Consider the following 7,101-nt stretch of genomic DNA (forward strand, 5'->3'; position numbering starts at 1 on the left):
GACCAGATAGTTTCATGGGAAAACTTTACCAAACATTTGAAAAATTAACAAAAGTTCTACACAATGTCTTCCAGTAAACAGAGGCAGGGGGAACACTTTCAGTTCAATTTATGAAGCTATCCAGTATCAATATCAAAACCCCAATATCAAACCTAGACAACAGCACAACAAATAAAAACTACAGCCAGCATCCCTCAAGAATACACATATGAAAACCCTTCCCAAAACATTATCAAATAGAATTCAGCAATATATAGGGACCTGGGTGGCTTAGTTGGTTAAGCATCTGCTTTCAGCTCAGGGCATGATCCCAGGGTCCTGGAATCTGGCCCTGCATCAGGCTCCTTGCTCAGAGGGGAGTCTGATTCTTCCTCCCCCTCTGCCCCTCTCCCAGCTTGTTCTCTCTCTCTCTCTCTCTCTCTCCCTCTCTCTCTCCAAAATAAAAAAATAATTTTTTTTTTAAAAAGAATTCAGCAATGTGTAAAACTATTAGCCTCAGGACCAAGTAAGGTTTATTCCAGGAATGCAAGGTTGGTTCAGCATTCAAAAATCAATTAATATAACCCCCCATGTTGGGGCACCTGGGTGGTTCAGTCAGTTAAGCATCTGCCTTTGGCTCAGGTCATGATCCCAAGGTCCTGGGATCGAGCCCTATGTCGAGTTCCCTGCTCCTTGGGAAGCCTTCTTCTCCCTCTGCCTCTGCCTCTTTCTCTCTCTCATAAATAAATAAATAAAATCTTTAAAAATGTATGTATAGTCTACCATGATAATGGGCTAAAGAAGAAAAATCACATGATCCTATCCATCAATGCAGGAAGCATTTGATAAAATTCACCTATTCGTGATACGATGCTCAGAAAAATAGGAATGGAGAATTTCCTCAACTTGATGAAGAACATCTATAAAACACTACAGCTAACATTATACTTAATGGTTAAAGACTGAAGGCTTTCCCCTAAAATTGGGAACAAAGCAAGGATATCAGTTCTCACCACTTACATTCAAATAGTGCTAGGCAATCCCACCAGTGCATTAAGACAAGACAAGAAAAGGCATACAGATTGGGAAGGAAGAAATAAAACTGTCCCTATGTGCAGATAATTTCATTGTCTACATTAAAAAATCCCGAGAAATCTACAAAAAACAAACAAACAAAACAAAACAACAACCCTTCCAGAACTAGTAACCAAGTTCAGGAAGGTAATAGGATACAAAATAAACATACCAAAAAATAGTCGTATTTCTGTGTACTAGCAAAGAACATGTGGACACCAGAGTTAAAAATACAATGCCATTTACAATCACACAAAAAACATATAGGTGTAGGGGCGCCCGTTTGGCGCAGTCGTTAAGCGCCTGCCTTCGGCTCAGGGCGTGATCCCGGCGTTATGGGATCGAGCCCCACATCTGGCTCCTCTGCTGGGAGCCTGCTTCTTCCTCTCCCACTCCCCCTGCTTGTGTTCCCTCTCTCGCTGGCTATCTCTCTCTGTCAAATAAATAAATAAAATCTTTAAAAAAAAAACCATATAAATGTAAATTTAACACAAATGCCTGAGATTTTTATGCTGAAAACTACAACATACTGACGGGGAAGGTCTAAATGAATGAAGTGGCCGTAGTGTGTTCATGGATCTGAAGACCAATCTATAAAAGATGTCAGTTCCATGCAGTTCCTACCAAAGTCCCAGCAAAATTTTTGTAAATGTGGAAAAGATTATTCTAAAAATTATGTGGAAAGGCAAAGAAGCTAGAAGAGCTGAAACAGTTTTGAAAAAGAAGAATAAAGTGAGAGTAGTTCTACTTCATTTCAAGACTTATCTAGAAACCAAGGCTGTGTGGTATTGACAGAGGGATGACGCATATATTAATGGAATGGAATAGAGGATCCAGAAATAGACCCACCCGACCGACCCATATGTGACAAAGGTACAAAAGCAATTCAGTGGAAGAAAGGTAATAACATTTTCAAAATATAATGTTGAAGCAAAGTGGACATCCATAGGCAAACACCACCAACAACAAAACATGTACCCAAGCCTCACACCTTACACACAGATTGGCTCAAATGGATCACAGACTTCAATATGGAATATAAACTGCAAAACTTTTAGGAAAAAAATTAGGAGGAAAATCTTCAGCTCAGACTTGATCCCAAAAGCATGATCCATAAAAAAATAAAAATAAAAAATAAAGAGTTAAAGTGGACTTCACCAAAATGAAAAGCTTGTGTTCTACAAAACACTCTCCCAAGAGGACAAAAAGACAAGCTACAAGCTGGGACAAAATATTTGCAAACCACAGAATCTGACAAAGTACTAGTATCTGACATAAATTTTTAAAAAGTTCTCAAAACCCAACTGTTAAAAAAAATTAACAATCCAATTGGAAAATGGGCAAAAGTCATGAAAAGCCGTTTCTCCAAAGAGGATGTGCAGGTGACAAATAAGCACGTGACAAGATGTTCAGCATCATTACCCAATAAATAAACGCACGTTAAAACCACAATGAGATATTATACACCTGTCAGAATGGCAAAAATACAAGATGATATCAAATGCTGACGAGAATGCAGAAATATTGGGCCACACATATGCTGCTAGTGGGAATGTAAAATGGTACACAGCCACTCTGGAAAACAGTTTGGATGTTTCTTTTAAACATGCACACACACACACACACACACACACACACACACACAACCACATATGCAACTACCATGCAACCCAACAATTGCACTCTCCGCATTTATCCCCAATAAATGAAAATTTACGTTCACACAAAAAGCCTGCACAGAAATATTTATAGCAGCTTTAGTCATCATAGCCAAAAACTGGAAATAACCCAGATGTCCTTTACCCAATGAATGGACAAATAAACTGTAGTCCATCCGTATCATCAAATTATACACAACAATAAAAAGCAGTGAACTATTGATATGCACACAACCTGGTGAATCTCCAGAGAATTAGGCTGATTGAAGAAAGCCAGTCCCCAAAGGTTACATAGTGTATGGTTCCATTTACAGAACATCATTGAAAGATCACTATTATAGACATGGAGAAGAGAATCATGATTTCCAGGAATCAGGGATGAAGGCAGGGCAGGAATTGGCGTGATTATAAACGAGTCGCCCAAGGAAGCTATGCTGGTAAAACCGATCTGTATCTTGATTGTGGTGCTGCTTACAAAAAAAACTGTGAACTGATCATACTGCATAGACCACACACACACACACACACACACACACACACACACACACACACACACAAGTACATGTAACACTGGTGAAATCTGAATAAGCTCCATGGGTTGTACCAACGTCACATGCCTGGTTTTGACAGTGCACTCTAGTGTGAGATGTTAACTCTCCCAGATCAGCTGGGAGAAGGTGCAGGGGACATCCCTGAACACTGGGGTCACTGGGGGAAAGTGCATGGGACCCACCCCATGGTGTGAGATGTTAGCACTGGGGTCAGCTGGGGGAAGGTGCACGAGACCTCCCTACACATTCCTTTACAACTTACTTTGAATGAATAATTATTTTGAAATAGAAAGTTACAAATGAATAAATGGATAGATCGTTAAATAAATGGAACCTGACATTGGAGAGTCATTTAGCATCCGTTCTCTTCTGCTGCTATTTAAGAAACACTTCTACAAGCCAAGACCTTTACACATATTATACTTCAGTTACTCCTCTCAAAAATCCTGAATAATAGGTATTATTTTCTCTATCCTGCAGATGGAGAAGCAGACTCAGAAACATAAAGCCACTTGCCCAAGGGCCTCTGTTGAGAGTACACACTCGTGCCTACTCTGCCCCACTCCTTATACCCTTGAAGGCCACACCAGCCAACAGATGGAATACCCCATCTGACACCCTACCAGGGGTGGACTTGCTCCCCTAAGAGGGCCTGGGGCCTGGGAGGGGGGAAGCCCACAGGCAGGTCTTGATGGAGAAGTCAGGGGTGGGTCCCTGGAGGGCAAGGTCGGTTCCTGAGGGGTAGCTGGGGAACTGGGCTACTCCTGCTTCTCTTCTGTCTGCACCCACCCCTGACGCTGGCCCTTGCCCAGTGCGGGCACCCAGGGGACACTCCACAGCACTATTCCCTCCCTATTCTTTCCTGACTGGCTCCCCATCAGGTCACCCACCCCTAACCATTGCTATCTCCCCTTTTCCAGAGCTGAACTTCATCACCCAGTCCCCAGAGCCAGCAAGACATGGGCCCCATTTTCCAAATCCTGACGCCTCTCATTTAACCAGAAGACTTGGAGGGGTGAGTTGGAAATGGGTTGGGCTTGGGCTGAGGGTGGGGTAGATAAGGAAGAGAGCACTGTTTGGGGCCTGCTGATGGAGGGTCAGCTGAGTAAGAGAGCGGAGTGTGACAGTAGCTCCCTTCCCCCTTGCAACCTCAGAGAAGGCACATGAATTATTTATGCACCATTGTTTCAGTTTTTTGCATTTAAATAGGGATTATGGCCTAGAACTTGGAGAAGGAAGGCAGCATGACTTGACATGGTGAGCTGAGTCTCAGTTCCCTCATATGTAAAACGGGGATAAGGGCAGCATCTCTGTCTTGTGAAGGCCAAGCAAAGATGATCTATGTAAAGTCCTTAGCAGAGTAGCTGGAACCTAGTAGGTGCTCAGTAAACGCTTGTTGACTGAACAGACGTGCTAGATCCCTAATGCATGTTAGTTAAATGGGGCAGCCCTCTCTCTGGGATCACAGTGCCTTTTAGAGCCGGCCCATGTGGCAATTCTGTAAGATACCTCCCGCTCCTTCCGGGGAAGCACATCTTCCTCTGTACTCCTGAAGCTCTTTCTTTGGGCCTCTGTTATTGTCTTGCTCAGTCCACCTTGCATTATATACCCATGAACGTCAAAGTCCAGGCCTGCACCCCCAATCCCACCCCTGTTAGGGACCAGAGCTTTGGCAGCTCATCTTTCAGCATCAGACCCAACTTACCTTCAGAAAGAACAAGACATCATCTCATCTGATTCTTACCAGGGGCCTTGTTAGCCCTTTCACAGATGGAAAGACTGACCTAGAGAGCAGTAACCGCCCAGACAGGAGCTGGGAGAACCAGCAGACGCCTCCAAGATTCTCAGCTCACTTCCTACTACCCCACCCTGCATATGCCAAGGAAGATGAGTAACTCTGGACAGAACCGGGGAGGGACAGACAGGCAGACTGGCCACACACCTCTGTCCCCCACCTCACAGATCACCCAGACTTCTGGCTTCCCTGAAGTTTTGCTTCTCGCCCCAGCACTTTGGGGCTAATCAGATTGTTTCCAAACACATTACATAATTGCTCACATATTTACTTATGCCATCTCTTGAATATTAAACGATCGATAATATGGAACAGAAACATAGGCTTTTAAACCCAGCAGCTTTCGACAGGCGTGGGTGGGGAAGGAGGTTGAGGAGAGCCATCTCTGAGCCATTTATGGGAGGAGAAGGTGACATCTCCCTTCTTCTTTTCCCAAGATGGGTTGAAAGGCTTCCCAGGCCCATGGTTGGCAACCATAACATAGTGAAATTTTCACCGTGGGGCCCGGCCTCTTTTATTACATAATGACAAAGATGCGTTATCATTTCCCTAAAGGGTGCTTGAAACCAGAGCCTGACCACCTGTTTTCTTGTTCGTTTATTGAGCACCCTCTGTGTGCAGTCCCTGTTATGTTTTTATTCACCCTGGGGTGTCCTCATGAATGAAATAAATGAGCCCCCTGTCCTCATGGTACTGACACTCCAGTGGACGGGTCATGGATCAACAGATGGCTTCAGAGCGTAACAAGCAGTGTGAACGGAACAAAACGGGTGGCAGGGTGAGATTGGCCGGCAGTCCCCTGAGCAGGGGACATTTCACTGGAGGTCTCCGTGGTAGAAGCTGCCAGCCATGCAGAGGTCTGGGACTGGGGAGAATGTTCTGGGTAGATGGGCGGGCCCTCAGGAGCAAGAAGCCCGGGTGGGGTTAGGGAAGAGTGAGGAGGACAGTGGGCTGGGAGGGGTGAGCGGGAGCCCAACATCGGTGATGTGGGCGAGGAATGCCTGTTGAGGGTCAACTGGGCCAGGCCTATAGGGCCTCCTGTGAGGAGTTCAAATTGTAGTCTACATGTAATGGCAAAGCTATTAGAGGGTTCTGGTGATCTGGTGAATGTTTGGGAAACATTGCTCTGCAGCTGGCAGACGGCTTGGGGGTGGGGGCCGGAGCCAAGAAGGGCTGGGTCTGAAGTGCTGGGGGGATGGGGCTGCCCTGGCCCCAAACCTGACCTTCCAGCCTCCAGAGAGAATCTGTCCAGGGTAATTGTGAGTCTCTCTCTGGGCAGCTGTGGAAGCCTGGCCTGACCCAACAGGAATCACAGTAACAGTAACTCTGGTATCAGCCATAAAAGTACCTAGGATTTACTCAGCACTTAGAGTAAGCCCCTTATGCTCACCATCACCCTGTGACATACGTAGTTTTATTATCCCCATTTTACAGAAGAGGGAACCAAGGCCCAGAGTGGTTGAGTAAAATGCCCACAGTCATCCAGGGAGTACTTAGCAAAGTAGGGATGTGAACTTAGTCAATCTAGCTCCACAAATGCAGCCCTCAATCCATGTTGGCTGAATGAATTAATAACAATAATAGCAACCACTTATTATAGTGCTGGCCATGTGCAGGTCCTACTGTAAGTGCTTTAAAAACATTCATCCCTGGGGCACCTGGGTGGCTCAGTCACTTAAGTGTCTGCCTTCGGCTCAGGTCGTGATCCCAGGGTCCTGGGATCGAACCCCCTTTGGGCCCCCTGCTCGGAGGGAAGCCTGCTTCTCCCTCTCCCACTCCCCCTGCTTGTGTTCCCTCTCTCGCTGTGTCTCTCTCTGTCAAATAAATAAATAAAATCTTAAAAAAAAAAAATTCATCCCTTAGTCTTCACAACAGCCCCAAGAGGTGGGCACAACCATGAGCTCCACTTTACAAAATGAGAAACTGAAGGACAGAGGGGTATATCACTTGCCCTAGCTGGGATTTGAACCCAGGAGGTCGGGCCGAATTTGCATGTCGGAGCAACACATTAGGCTGCTGTCAGGAACACCTGTTTACAAAGCAA

The sequence above is a fragment of the Ursus maritimus genome, unplaced genomic scaffold, assembly GCF_017311325.1.
Source record: "Ursus maritimus isolate PB19 unplaced genomic scaffold, ASM1731132v1 scaffold_14, whole genome shotgun sequence".
Classification (NCBI taxonomy): Eukaryota; Metazoa; Chordata; class Mammalia; order Carnivora; family Ursidae; genus Ursus; species Ursus maritimus.